The 14886-nt window shown below is 39.1% G+C and overlaps 1 long non-coding RNA gene across 1 annotated transcript in view; it reads left to right on the top strand.

Annotated features, from left to right (window-relative positions):
- Positions 1–14886, top strand: part of LOC111098061 — a 34239-nt gene that overhangs the window by 3147 nt on the left and 16206 nt on the right. The gene's annotated exons all lie outside the window — the stretch shown is intronic.

Genomic DNA, 14886 nt, shown 5'->3' with positions numbered 1-14886 from the left:
TTTGCTTCAAAATAATGCAAGGAGGGATACAATAGTGAGTAAATATGAGTTTAGGTAAAACAAAATTGGACACAAGATGAAATGGAGTGATTGCTACTGGGGGTTCTTAGAGTTCTCTACTTTTAATAACTTTTTAATTTTTTCATAATAAAAAGGGTAGCTTTAAGATTTCATGGAATCATGAGTTTGTAGTAGAGGGGAAACTTTAGAGATCGTCTATTCTAATTAAGTCATTTGATAGATGGGGACACTAAGGCCCAGCAAAGTTTACTGACTTACCTAGAGTCTTCCCAGGCTCAGCTTTAGTGATTTCATGGTTGAGTATGGAGAAACTACTAATAAGTTCTTAACCCTTTATTTTCTCAGTCAGAATAACTTAACTCTAGATTCCCTAGGATAGCCTCCACAGCATGAAAATCTGAGCCTGATCTCTACTTTCCAGTGTATAAGCCACTTGTCATACACTGGCAAGTTATTTGGTTCCAGCCCCTTACTCATCAATTTTCAAAAACACAGGATTTGAAGGCCTGGTGTTTTATGCCTGCAGGCACTGTGTTATCCTTCTAGAAAAGAGTTTTAAGTAACAATGACATCAACAAACACTAGATCTGCATTATTCATGTATCTAAATGAGCCAGTGTGTCCTACTCTCCACAAGGAGCATTAGCACACTCTCTTTGTGTTCTACTCCAGTATCTTATCTGACTGTGGACTCTGTCCCAGCATTATCAGAATGACCTCATCTAGAGTCTTTTGGAATTACTCAGCATAATCTTTATCCAACTCTCCTTACTAGGCCTGCAGGCCAAACATAGATGGACTCTAGGTGGAGAGGGTTGGCACAAGGCTCCTGATCTTGAGTCAAAATAGAGTAAATGATCCTGAGAACAAATCATAAAGAGTTGGGATTAGCAAAAGGAAGAAACACAGACAGGGGACGCCTGGGTGGCTCAGCAGTTGAGCATCTGTCTTGGGCTCAGGGCGTGATCCTGGGGTCCTGGGATCGAGTCCCGCATCAGGCTCCTTTCAGGGAACCTGCTTCTCCCCCTGCCTATGTCTCTGCCTGTGTGTGTGTGATCAATAAATAAATAAAATCTTTTTAAAAAGAAGAAGAAGAAAAACAGAAAGAAATAATGGGTGGAGAGGTTGATAGGAAGACAGCCTATTCTTACTGTTGCCTGTCATGACTAGAATTCAACTCTTACCTGCTTCTTCCCAACCCCTTTTTCTGGGCTTTAATTCTTTTTTTTCCTCACATCATATCAAATTGTCCTGACCACAGACCAAGAAATACATGTATTGTAGGGGCATTGGGTGGTACAGTTGGTTAAGCATCTGACTCTAGTTTTTGGCTCAGGTTGAGATCTCAGGGTCTTGAAACCAAGCTTTTTCTGGGGCATGGAGTCTGCTTGAGATTCTATCTCCTTCTCCTTCTGTCCCTTCTGCTTATGCGCTCGCTCTGTCTCAGATAAATAAGTAAATCTTTTTTTAAAAAAAGAAATATATGTATTCTGTGTTTCAAAGATCAATTTTTTTAAAAAATTTTATTAAGAAAACAGGGCAGCCTGGGTGGCTCAGTGGTTTAGCACTACCTTCAGCCCAGGGTCTGATCCTGGAGACCTGGGATCGAGTCCCACATCTGGCTTTCTGCATGGAGCCTGCTTTTCCCTCTGCCTGTGTCTCTGCCTCTCTCTCTCTCTCTCTCTCTCTCTCTTTCTGTGTCTCTCATGAATAAATAAATAAAATCTTTTAAAAATTTTTTATTAAGAAAACAAGAACAATAAGATATAAGCATCAATAAAAATAATAGTATAGGGACATCTGAGTGGCTCAGCGGTTGAGCACCTGCCATTGGCCCAGGGCGAGATCCTGGAGTCCCACATCGGGCTCCCTGCATGGAGCCTGCTTCTCCCTCTGCCTATGTCTCTGCCTCTCTCTCTCTGTGTGTCTCTCATGAATAAATAAGTAAAATCTTTTTTTAAAAAAATAGTATAGGGACGCCTGGGTGGCTCAGCGGTTGGGCGCCTGCCTTCGGCTCAGGTCATCATCCCGGGATCCGGTATCAAGTCCCACATTGGGCTCCCTGTAAGGAGCCTGCTTCTCCCTCTGCCTGTGTCTCTGCCTCTCTTTCTGTCTGTATCTCTCATTAATAAATAAATAAATCTTTTAAAATAAATAATTTAAAAAATTTTTAAATTGTATAATGAACTCTTCTGAGTTTATCACTTAGCTTCAACTCATAGTTAATCTTGATTCCATGTATCCCATTCCCCACTCCCCTCTTCTCCCTCAGTATTTTGAAGCAAATAATTGGCATTTCATTTCATCAGCAAATACTTCAGCATGTAGATCTAGAAGATATGGACTTTAAAAAATAAAAAGTACGAGGCCACTGTCACTACTAAAAATTATTTTAGGGCAGCCTGGGTGGCTCAGCGGTTTAGGGCCACCTTCAGCCCAGGGCCTGATCCTGGAGACCCGGGATCGAGTCCCACATCAGGCTCCCTGCATGGAGCCTGCTTCTCCCTCTGCCTGTGTCTCTGCGTCTCTCTCTCTGTGTGTGTGTCTCTCATGAATAAATAAATAAAATCTTTTTTAAAAATAAAAAAATTATTTTAATTAATATTTTGTTCAATATTTTGTTATTTTTGAATGAGAAAAAACCTATGAAATATTGATAAGGTATCCTGTCTCACCCCTTCTACTCCTCATGGATCTATATAACTCCTGCCTGGAGGGTTTGAGTTTGCAATACACCTCTGATTGATAAACCAGAATGATGCTGCTCAGGTTCCTCCATGATTCAGGGGGTATAGGGTGTGGACTCTCTCCAACGAAATTGTCCCCCTTAAAGATATTTCACTATTTAGATCAAAGACCCCATAATATTTAAGAATCAGAGTCTGCCTAAAAGCCTCAAATTAATATTCAATTTCTGACATTTAATATGAGTTCAATAAGCACTGTATTGTTTTAATACCCTGACAAAGAAATAATTGGGATCTGGTGCTAATACCCTTTAGCACCTACTCAAATTTTCCCCTACTTTTATGGTTCCTTTCAGACAGAAAAGGAGAAAATGAACTGAATACTAGAAGGTGTCTCAAAAGGATTAATAGAAACCAGAATAAGGGGGATCCCTAGGTGGCTCAGTGGTTTAGGGCCTGCGTTCAGCCCAGGGCCTGATCCTGGAATCCCAGGATTGGGTCCCACATCTGGCTCCCTGCGTGGAGCCTGCTTCTCCCTCTGCCTGTGTCTCTGCCTCTCTCTCTCTCTCTCTCTGTGTGTGTGTCTCTCATGAATAAATAAAATAAAATCTTTTAAAAAAAGACAATAATTTCAACCCCTTTTTGTTGTTCACTCCCAAATTTACCTCTCTAGCCACAAATTTACTTGGGCTATCGACTCAACCATCAAACTACCCCCATGGTTTATTGTTCATCAAATATTTTATTTATTTATTTGAGAGAGAGAGAGAGCATAAGAGAGAGATCACAAACAGTGGGGAAGGATAGAGGGAGAAGCAGACTCCCCACCAAGCAGGGAGCCTGATGCAGGACCTATGACCAAGCCAAAGGCAGACACTTAACCAACTCAGTCACACAGATGTCCAACCTCTAATGTTTAAATGACATCTAACATTTTACATGTTTAAAACACAACTCTTAATTCCCTCCCTGCATTATATCTGCCCACCCCCCAACAAAACTATTCCTTTTTAAGTTCCCTCATTTTATTATTTGGCGCCATCATCTTCCCTATCTTGCCAAATGATGTCCTCTTCAACCCCCAGATCCAAAGGTGGATCACATGAACTAGGTGTTAGGGAGGATGTCATTTGGCAAGATAGAGAAGAAATGGAGCTGGGGTCAGCATTGGGAGGACTGTCCAGGGCTCTCATAGGCCAATACCTGGGAACCACAAAAGGGCCAATGCCTATAGACTATTAATGACCATTCAGTGCTACACAACAGGCAGTTATGTGAAGTCAAATGTAGTCACCTCAGCTGTGTGTCCACCATTGAGGCCCATGGTCCTTCCATTGGCATCAGCCTGCATATAACTGTGCTCTTGACTATGAGAATGTAAACCTGTATCCTGAAACTTGAATACCTAACCACATTGTGTGTGTAAAGAACCACTCTTTTTTAGTTTTCCAGAATACAGAACAGTGTGACCTTGACACCCAGAAAGCCATTAGCGGTATAGAAGGGAAAACTTGGGAACCCTGGGTGGCACAGCGGTTTAGCGCCTGCCTTTGGCCCAGGGCGCGATCCTGGAGACCCAGGATCGAATCCCACATCGGGCTCCTGGTGCATGGAGCCTGCTTCTCCCTCTGCCTGTGTCTCTGCCTCTCTCTCTCTCTCTCTGTGTGACTATCATAAATAAATAAAAAATTTTAAAAAAATAGAAGGGAAAACTTTGGAGAGACTGGGCAGAGGTGAAACTACCACTTTACAAAAAAAATATGTGTTAGATAAGCTGTATTCAGGCATGGCTTACAGTGCTGTTGGCTATGAGTTCAATGTGAAGAAATCAATGTTATATATTAAATATGGTTTCTTTAAACAGAAACACATAGAACAAGGTTATGTGTAGATTAGTTGATGCAAATTTGAACAAAGGCTCTCAGGAAACTATTTCTGCTAGGAGCAGTGCTTAGTGTTTGAAATTCAATGTTCCCTGCCTATCCTATCTAAAGCAACACTCACACTGGGGCACTGCGGTGGCTCAGTCCATTGAACATCTGCCTTTGCCTCAAGTCATAATCCCACATCATTGGCTTCCTGCTCAGCGAGGAGTCTGCTTCTCCCTCTCTTTCTGCTCCTCCCTCTACCCTTCCCTCTGCTTGTTCTTTCTCTCTCAAATAAATAAAATCTTTAAAAAATAAATAAACACTCAGATTATATCATCTTGCCCTATTTTATTTGTTTTTAAGATTTTATTTGTTTATTCATGAGAGATACAGAGAGAGGGGCAGAGACATAGGCAGAAGGAGAAGTAGGCTCCCTGCAGGGAGCCAGCTGCAAGACTCAATCCCAGGACCCCAGGATCATGACCTGAGGCAAAGGCAGATGCTCAACCACTGAGCCACCCAGGTGTCATCTTGCCCTGTTTTAAATTTTCCCCATCCTTTAGTCACTGACATTCTTTGTCTATTTATGTGTTTACTATCAGTATGTAAGTCTCAGAAGGGCAGGAACTTTATTTTATTCACTACTGTATCCCTGGTACCTAGAACAGTAGTAATAACCTATAAATATTGTTGGTGAATCAATCAAATAATTAAGCAGGCTGTGAGGAGTCTGTTCTTTCCACCACTTTTCAGCCTCCATGTTTCTTTCTTTTTTTTTTTAATTTTTTTTAAAAATTTATTTATGATAGTCACACACAGAGAGAGAGAGAGAGGCAGAGACACAGGCAGAGGGAGAAGCAGGCTCCATGCACTGGGAGCCCGACGTGGGACTCGATCCCGGGTCTCCAGGATCGTGCCCTGGGCCAAAGGCAGGCGCCAAACCGCTGCGCCACCCAGGGATCCCAGCCTCCATGTTTCTGATCATTGTTCCATCTCTGGAATTACTGAAACCCTAGTACAGGTAAACCCCAGCTGGCTCCACCTCTCCAATCCTGCAAATATGCCTGAACATGTCTGAAATGTCTGGGACTCTCATCGATATTTCTTCCCTGTGCAGTCTACATGAGAAAGTTCTTAAAAAAAAAAAAAAAAGAGAGAGAGAAAGTTCTTTGAGTTGGGTCCAGAGCATGAAATATGGTTTTGAATAATTCTCTGCTAGCAATAACCATTAATGGACAATGCCTAAAAGACAACAACAGCAACTTAGAAAATCCTGTCTTAACTGACTCAAATGACATGTTAATTCTCAACCTAATGATTTATTTACTGATGCCTGCTGCCTTCATTAAGAATTATTAGAGCATTTTCTTTTGAGCTTGTCAAAGGGAAAATTATATTTGTGTTTACTTTAGTCACCAAGGTTAATTGCTATTTTAATACTCTTTTGATGTGCTAGTAGCTCCTAATGAGGATCATTAATTAGAAAACTAAAAGGAGAAGTCAGGTTTCTACAGAAAATTTGAATCTATTCCCACTACTCCCCTAAACTCCATTTCTTCCATGACTTACTACTATTCATTTCATCTAGATTTCCACAATTAAATTCAAACTATATTCATTGGGGAAAAAATTGAGCAGTTAAGTCTTTGGGATCTTCACTTACTCCATAAGTTCTTCAATGTCCTGAGCCTCTTTCCTCTGGCATAAAATATTTATCTTGCAGAGTCATTTACAATTAATCATTATCATTTGCAGCAACCATTTATCAAGCACCTACTATAGGCCAGTCACCATACTAGGTGCTTAACCTTCATTGTCTACTACTCTGCCCTAGTGGGGAATTGTCATTATAGTTTCCCATGATATAATGTATGTAAAGCCTCTGTCATAGTGACTGGCACATACTTGGACAGGAGTTGGCATACTTTAGCCCTTGGGCTAAATCTACCCTGATGCCTATTTTTGTAAATTAAGTTTTATGGAACACAGCCATGCCCATTTGTTTAATATTGTCTTTGGGTACTTTGGCACTAAAATGGCAGAATTAAAGAGTTAAGATAGAGATGGTATGGACCACAAAGACAAAAATATTTGCTATCTGATACTTTATTTAAAAAAAAGTTTGCCAACTCTTATACTAGGAGACCAAAAAAGTTAGTTTGATATGCTTTTCCCTCCAAACAGGAGGCCAGAAAAAAAGCACAGACAAGCAGGATTAGAAAATGAGTCACCAAGGACTAGAGTCCTAAGGGATCAAAGATTTTTACCAAAAGAAGGGGAAAGAATAGAGGTGAATCGAGACCCTAATGTGTGTCTTCCAGATACATTGTCTATTGCAAAATGAACAGCCTCCGATATGGAAGGTGGCAAGCAGTGTGCGTAGGGAAGAATATGAATGTAGTTATGAATCCTCAGGGAAGAGTCAGGTGGAGAGTGTTCAATGAATAGGTAAAGGATATAGAAGAGAAATCTGTTCATCATGGAAAATTGCAGGAGGCAGAGTGGGAAGATTTGTAAAGGAAGGGTGAAGCATTGGGGGCTTCAGAATGTCTATAACAAGGGGATTTAGGAGTATCACTGGTTGAAAGAATGTCACTTATACATAACAAGATTGGGTAAAGTGAACTGAAGGAGATCACGAGAGATCTGGAGCCATTCCCTAATGTACCATTAGCACTTTCCACTAGTGGGAGGTCAGGAATGGGAAAAGGGAGCAAAAGTATAAACAGCACAAAAAGTCATGACAAAAAGACATATTTTGAACAGTGACTGAAGATGATGACAGAAATGATAAATATAGTGGAATAATCTGGTTTCACGATTTCGAAAGGTTTCTTATTATACACTTGCTTTACCTTAGGTAGAAGCCCACATCTTGGTAGAATCAGTGACCCAGGGAAGTTGATGATCTGACCTGTAAGTTTTGTAGACCAGAAGTGAACAGGCCTCACAACATCAGTGCTTTAATTGTGGTATTCAGCAATGCTATCAATGAAGTTGTTTCCATTCTTTAAACCTATTAGAATTATGGCAATCAATAGGCCATAACTCAGAAAGGTAATTTGAAGTAATTCAATGATTAAAAAGGAAAAAGAAGAGAGGGGCACCTGGGTGGCTCAGTTGTTTAAGTGTTTGCCTTCAGCTCAGGTCATGATCCTAGGGTCATGGGATCAAGCCCCGTGTCAGACTCCCTGCTTAGCGAGGAGTCTGCTTCTCCCCCTGCCCCTCTCCATTCACCTCTCCTCCCCCTGTTCGTTCTCTCTCTCTCTCTCTCTCAAATAAATAAATAAAATTTAAAAAGAAAAGAAAGTGAAACCGTACTATCAGAAGGTCTTAGTCTTGTTTTTTGATATGCTTTTCCTTCCTTGCTTTCTTTTATCAAGACAGCACCATCTTTTAAAATACTTTTGTAGTTGTGGGAAAGTCATGTAAAAGGACTGTGATTTCTGGAAAGTTAAAAAAACAAACAAACCAAGCAACCACCTCTGGTGTTGTTCCAGGGGAGCTCTGACTCTAATATATACTCTCCTTTCGCCTTAACTAGATTTTTTGTATTGCAAAAATACTATGTATTTTGCAAGTCATGGCATCTCCAGAATTTTTAAACAGAGTACTAACTTGTTTAATATCCATAGAGTCAGTATCTTGGGGTAACTTTTCCAAAAAGTCCATCCCACTCTGAATTTTTAAGCATTTTTTAGTTTACCTGTTTGGATTCAGTTCGATGACAACTTTTTATTTTTTACCTTTGATCCTAATAGTCTTCAGCTCTTTGTTTTTTTGTTTTTTGTTTTTTTTAATACGAAAGTTATTTTAGAGCTGGACTTGTAGAGTGGTTTGCTCAGAAGGCAGCTAAAATCAAAGCACTATTTGCAATGTTGTCCTGGTGTGTGGAAAATACGTCTTTGATCTGATATGTTAGAAAAGCATTTTAGTTTCAGAGAAAGGCCACAATTATTTATATGATTCAGCCAGAAAACATGCTTAAATTATAATTCATAGTAAGTAAAGAAAAGAAAAGGGCCAGTAATTTATCACTCATTCAGTAAGTGTTGATTGAATAGCTACTGGGTGCCTACACTGTTCTAGGCACCAGGGTTAGAGCAAGAATAAAACAGACAAAAATTCTTGCCTTTCGGAAGTTTATATTCTAGTGAGGGCAAACAGACAATAAACAAGATAAATAGGGGGAAAAATGGAATATGGTAAAAGGTGGTAAATATAAGAAAAAAAGTTATGCTGGGAAGGGGAAAGGGTGCTTTAGCCAATGAGCTATTTGCAAGTCTCAGTAGGGTCTCCAGTCAGCTTTGAACACTCTTGATTTCTTCAAAATGCTTTGGAACAGGCAGCACAGGTGGCTCAGCGGTTTAGCACTGCCTTCAGCCCATGGCGTGATCCTGGAGTCCTGGGATTGAGTCCCACGTCAGGCTTCCTGCATGGAGCCTGCTTCTCCCTCTGCCTGTGTCTGTCTGTCTGTCTGTCTGTCTCTCTCTCTCTCTCTTTCTCTCATGAATAAATAAATAAAATAAAATGCTTTGGAGCTTACCAGGCACTTAACTAGAAGCTTGAAGAGGGTTCCAAGAGACAGGAATTGGAACTAGTGATAGCTTACCCAGTTATCTGATTACTTAAGACCTTACACATTATTTCATACCCAGCCTTCCCTATCTTCTACACCTCCACTACACCGTCTCCCCTATTAATTGCTTTTATTTAGCCAATACAAGTGAAAAGAGGGGGGCAAAAAGCATTAAAAATACTTTTGCTTATATTTTGAGTCTGATGCATTTTTTTCAAGCTTTTTAATTAATGAAATATATTGAAACTGTAAATTTTTAAAATTAGCATACAGTGTTATGTTTCAGGTGCACAATATAGTGACTCAGTTCTATGCATTACACAGTGCTCATTATGATAAGTGTACTCTTTAACCCCATTCAGCTATTTCATATTCCCTCCCCACCTTCCCTCTGGTAACCATTAGGTTGTTCTCTATAGTTAAGAGTCAAGGGACACCTGGGTGGCTCAGCGGTTAAGTGTCTGCCTTTGGCTCGGCATGATCCTGGAGTCCCAGGATTGAGTCCTACATCAGGCACCCTGCATGGAACATGCTTCTCCCTCTCCCTCTATCTCTATCTCTATAAAGATAATATATCTCTCTCTATATATAAAGAGTCTAGCTTTTTGTTTCTCTTCTTTTTCTTTGTTCATTTGTTTTGTTTTTTTAAATTCCACATGAGTGAAATCAGAAGGCATTTGCCTTTCTCTGACTTATTTCACTAAGCATTATACTCTCTAGATCCATCCATGTTGTTGCAAATGACAAGGTTTCATTATTTTTTATAGCTGAGTAATATTCTTGTGTGTGTGTGTGTGTGTGTGTGTGTGCGCACGCGTGCATGCGCGCACGTGCCACATCTTTAGCCATTCACTTGGGCTGCTTCTGTAATTTGGCTATTATAAATAATGCTGCAGTAAACATAGGGGTGCATATATCTTTTTGAATTAGTGTTTTCATATCATTTGAGTAAATACCCAGTAGTAGAATCACTGGATCATATGGTAATTCTATTTTTAATTTTTGAGGAACCTCCATACTGTTTTCCATAGTGGTTGCACCAGTTTGCATTCCCACTAACAATATATAAGTGTTCCTTTTCCTCCTCTTGTTCCTAGCACTTGTTGTTTCTTTTGTTGATTTTTAGCCATTCTAACAGGTATAAGGTGATATTTCATCATGGTTTTAATTTGCATTTTGCTGATGATGTGTCTGTTGGACTTTTGTATGGCTTCTTTGGAGAAATATCTATTCATGTCTTCTGTCCTTTAAAAATTGGATTACTTGTTTTCTTGGTGTTGAGTTATATAAGTCTTTATATATTTTGGATACTAACCCTATATCATAGATGTCATTTGCAAATATCTTCTCCCATTCAATAGGTTGTCTTTAATTTTATTGATGGTTTCCTTTGCTGTGCAGAAGCTTTTTATTTTTATATAGTCCTAATAGTTTATCTTTGCTTTTATTTTCCTTGCCTCAGGAAACATATCTAGAAAAATGTTGCTATGGCCAACATCAGAGAAATTAGTGCCTGTGCTATCTTTTAGGATTTTTATGACTTCAGGTCTCACATTTAGGTCTTTAATCCATTTTGAGTTTATTTTTGTCTATGATATAAGGAAGTGGCCCAGGGATGCCTGGGTGGCTCAACAGTTGAGCGTTTGCCTTCAGCTAAGAGCGTGATCCCAGGGTCCCAGGATCGAGTCCCGCATCGGCCTCCCTGCCAGGAGCCTGCTTCTCCTTCTGCCTATGTCTCTGCCTCTCTGTCTCTCATGAATAAATAAATAAAATCTTAAAAAAAAAAAAAAGAAAGTGGTCCAGTTTCATTCTTTTGCATGTAGTTGTCCAAGCCTGATGCATTTTTTTTTTTTAATGTAAGTTCTAAAAAATTAAGGGGCACCTGGGTGGCTCAGTCAGTTAAATGTCTGCCTTCAACTCAAGTCCTAGTCCCAGAGTCCTGGGATCCAGCCCCACATTGGGCTCCCTGTTCAGTGGGAAGTCTGCTTCTGCCTCTCCCTCTGCCTCTCCTCCACTCTTGCTCTCTATCTCTCTCTCACTCGAATAAATAAAATCTTCTAAAAAAAAAAAAAAGGACTATTTCATCATAGTAAAAAAAAAGATTTAAAAATAAAATGAATATAAATGTAAATCCTAATGAGTTCTAGAAATGGAAGCCATGTGAAAAACAAATTCTCATAGCTCTTGTTATTGCAGATAAACTGATGATTAAAGCCACCTTAGAATTTCTTTCCAGGGCAGCCCGGTGGCTCAACGGTTTAGTGCCGTCTTCAGCCCAGGGTGTGATCTTGGAGACCCAGGATCGAGTCCCACGTCGGGCTCCCTGCATGGAGCCTGTTTCTCCCTCTGTCTGTGTCTGTGCCTCTCTCTCTCTCTCTCTCTCTCTGTGTCCTTCATGAATAAATAAATAAAATCTTAAAAAAAATAGAATTTCTTTCCATTTGAAATAGAGTACAGTATCCTGGAAAACACTGAGTCAACAGTTTGGGTTTTAGGTACCAGATATGCCACTGCCTACCTGTATAATCTGAAGAGGTCATATACTTTTCTAGACCTCAGATCTTCATCTGAGAAACTCTAAAATGCTGTGATTCCTCTTTATAATCACTTCAAGTCATTAATTACATAAGCCTAGATGAAATAAAACTTCTCTTTTTTTTTCAGGAAGTAAATATATGTGGCTAAGATTAATAACCAGGTTTTGTGTACAAATGTAGTAGAATATGGATTTTACAACCAATTTACATGACTCTTTGATCCTCATGAATGTTTTTTATTAAGAATATGTATCAAATTCTTTGCATATATTTACATTTTACATAAAAATTTATTTTAAAATATAGAAAAGATTAAAGTAATTTGTATAAGGTAATTTCAACTTTGATTAAAACTTGAACAGCTTTAGAAAACTAGAATATGGGATGCCTGGGTGGCTTAGCAGTTGAGCATCTGCCTTCGGCCCAGGGCGTGATCCTGAAGACCCAGGGTCAAGTCCCACATCAGGCTCCCTGCATGGAGCCTGCTTCTCTCTCTGCCGGTGTCTCTGCCTCTCTCTCTCTGTGTCTCTCATGAATAAATAAATAAAATCTTAAAAAAAAAACCTAGAATATTATAATAAGATAATTTAGGCAACTTTTTTGGAATATACCATTGTGTTGTTTTATTTGTGAATAAAAACTTGATATATAATGATAATTAAAATTGCTGCTAGAAGGTTCAATAAATGCATTATGTATATTGACTCAGTTGAGAGTTAGAAGAACCCCAATGAGGTAGATACTATTACCTCCTCCATTTTATAGATTTAAATACCTTGCTCAAGTCCACAGAAACCTTGAGCCCTAAATTTGAGCCTGGGAGCCTTGGCTCATTATTATTATTGCTCTCTTCAGGAAGAACATTTTCACATGAAGTGACTAAACAGTGACGGGAGATACTGCCAAGAGAAGATTGGGGGAGAGGTTAGTGCATTTTGTGTGAAAGCAGAGATTTTGAGCAGATCTAGTGGCCTTCATTTACCCAAACTTTGTACACCTAGAGCTGCCACTCCTACTTGAATTAAAAATATTGTTTATTATAGGGGTGCCTGGGTGACCCAGTTGGTTAAGCATCTGCCTTTGGCTCAGGTTGTGATCTCAAGGTCCTGGGATGGCCCTGTGTCAGACTCCCTGCTCAGCAAGGAGTCTGCTTCTCCCTCTCCCTCTCCTTCTACCCCCACCCCACTCGTTCTCTCTCTCCAACATTCTCGCTCAAGTAAATAAAAATGAAAAAGAAAGAAAAAAGAGAGATATATCTATTCATTGTTGTAATTTCCATAACAAATGAATATTCATTAATCCTGACAAATGTGTTTTTACACAAAAGAGAATCATCAGTATGTCCTTTTGATCACAGTAAATCATTTATTAAAAGCCTGTTTAAATAGAACATGCAAACTGCTATCAAAAAAACCTAAAACAAACAAAAAAAAACTAAAATTCAACCATATTTAACATAGATTTTTGCCTTTACAACATTATCCAAGAATATTATACATAAAGCATCTTTGATAACACTATTCCAATTTGTTCCATTTGAATTTATGTATCACTCAGTATTTTGACATATAAAGATATTTATCAGGGCACTTTGGTGGCTCAGTAGGTTAAGCATCTGACTCTTGATCTCAGCTCAGCTTCTGATCAGGGTGATGAATTTAAGCCCTGAATTGGCAGGGAGCCTACTTAAAAATAAATAAAAAGATATTTCTCTTTTTTCTTGTAGGTCATTATTAAATCTTTTCTCTTATTAATAGTAGTTTGTGGGGCACCTGGCTAGCCCGGTCAGTGAAGCATAGGACTAAATATAAAACTTTTTCAAAATAAGAGTTCTTCTAAGTGATATTTTGCATGTAATCTTTCTCCCTCAAAAGTATATCATGGACATCTTTCCATGCCACCACACATAGAGCTACTTTACTCTTTCTGACATCTGCCTTGTATATTCTTTTTTTTTTTTTTAAGATTTATTTATTTATTTATTCAGAGAGAGCGAAAGAGAGGCAGAGAGAGAAGCAGGCTCCATGGAGGGAGCCCGACGTGGGACTCAATCCCGGGTCTCCAGGATCACACCCTGGGCTGCAGGCGGCGCTAGCTAAACTGCTGTGCCACCGGGGCTGCCCTGCCTTGTAAATTCTAATACATTAATGAACGTTAATGTATTGAATTTATCACTAATTAAAATATATTCTGGAGTTTTTCAATTTGGGAGATTTTATTATGGAGAAAGTTATAATAAATATATTAAAGTCTAGGGATCCCTGGGTGGCTCAGTGGTTTGGCGCCGCCTTTGGCCCAGGGCGCGATCCTGGAGTCCCGGGATCGAGTCCCGCGTCAGGTTCCCGGCATGGAGCCTGCTCTCCCTCCTCCTGTGTCTCTGCCTCTCTCTCTCTTTATGTCTATCACGAATAAATAAATAAATAAATAAATCTTTAAAAAATATATATATATATATTAAAGTCTGCTATTGCACATATATACAAATGGCTCTTTCAAATCAATAATAAAAATGCAAACAGCACATTTAGATAAGAAATGGCATAAAATATGATATTTAAATGGAAAAATGAATTAAAAAAAGGACAACTCAGATGAAATGCCAATGGCAAACAAATATAAGCAAATATCTGATAAATAAATATTTGCATTTACTAGTAATCGGGGAAAAATAAAACAATGAGATACTGCCTTTCATCCAGCAGATGAGCAAAGAGAAGGGGAAAAAAGGATAAAAAGGGGAAGTGTTCTTGTTGAGGAAAAGGCATTTTTATAAACTAAGAAGTGTTCCTTCCTATGTACTTTCAGCAGGGCAGTTTGACCATGTTTATCTAATCTTACAACTATGTATAGCTTTTTATCCAATGAGGCCGTTTGCAGAAATTTTAACTAAAAAATAAGGTTACCTCTTTTTATTTTTTTAACTAAGCCTACCTCTTAATTAAATTTTAGTTAAGGCCATTAGAGGAATATTTAAACCCTATAGCGAAACATAATTTAAAATAGCAAATATTCGGGCCACCTGGGTTGCTCAGTGGTTGAGCCTTATGTTCAGGGCATGATCCCAGAGTCTCAGGATCAAGTCCCGCATTAGGGCTCCCTGCGGGAAGTCTGCTTCTCCCTCTGCCTATGTCTCTGCCTCTCTCATGAATAAATAAATAAAATATTTAATATAAATAAAATAGCAAATATTCAAC

Source organism: Canis lupus, chromosome 11 (assembly GCF_011100685.1).
Source record: "Canis lupus familiaris isolate Mischka breed German Shepherd chromosome 11, alternate assembly UU_Cfam_GSD_1.0, whole genome shotgun sequence".
NCBI classification, from domain to species: domain Eukaryota; kingdom Metazoa; phylum Chordata; class Mammalia; order Carnivora; family Canidae; genus Canis; species Canis lupus.
Note: the sequence above shows the minus strand (reverse complement) of the source record. Positions and strands in the feature narration are given on the sequence as shown.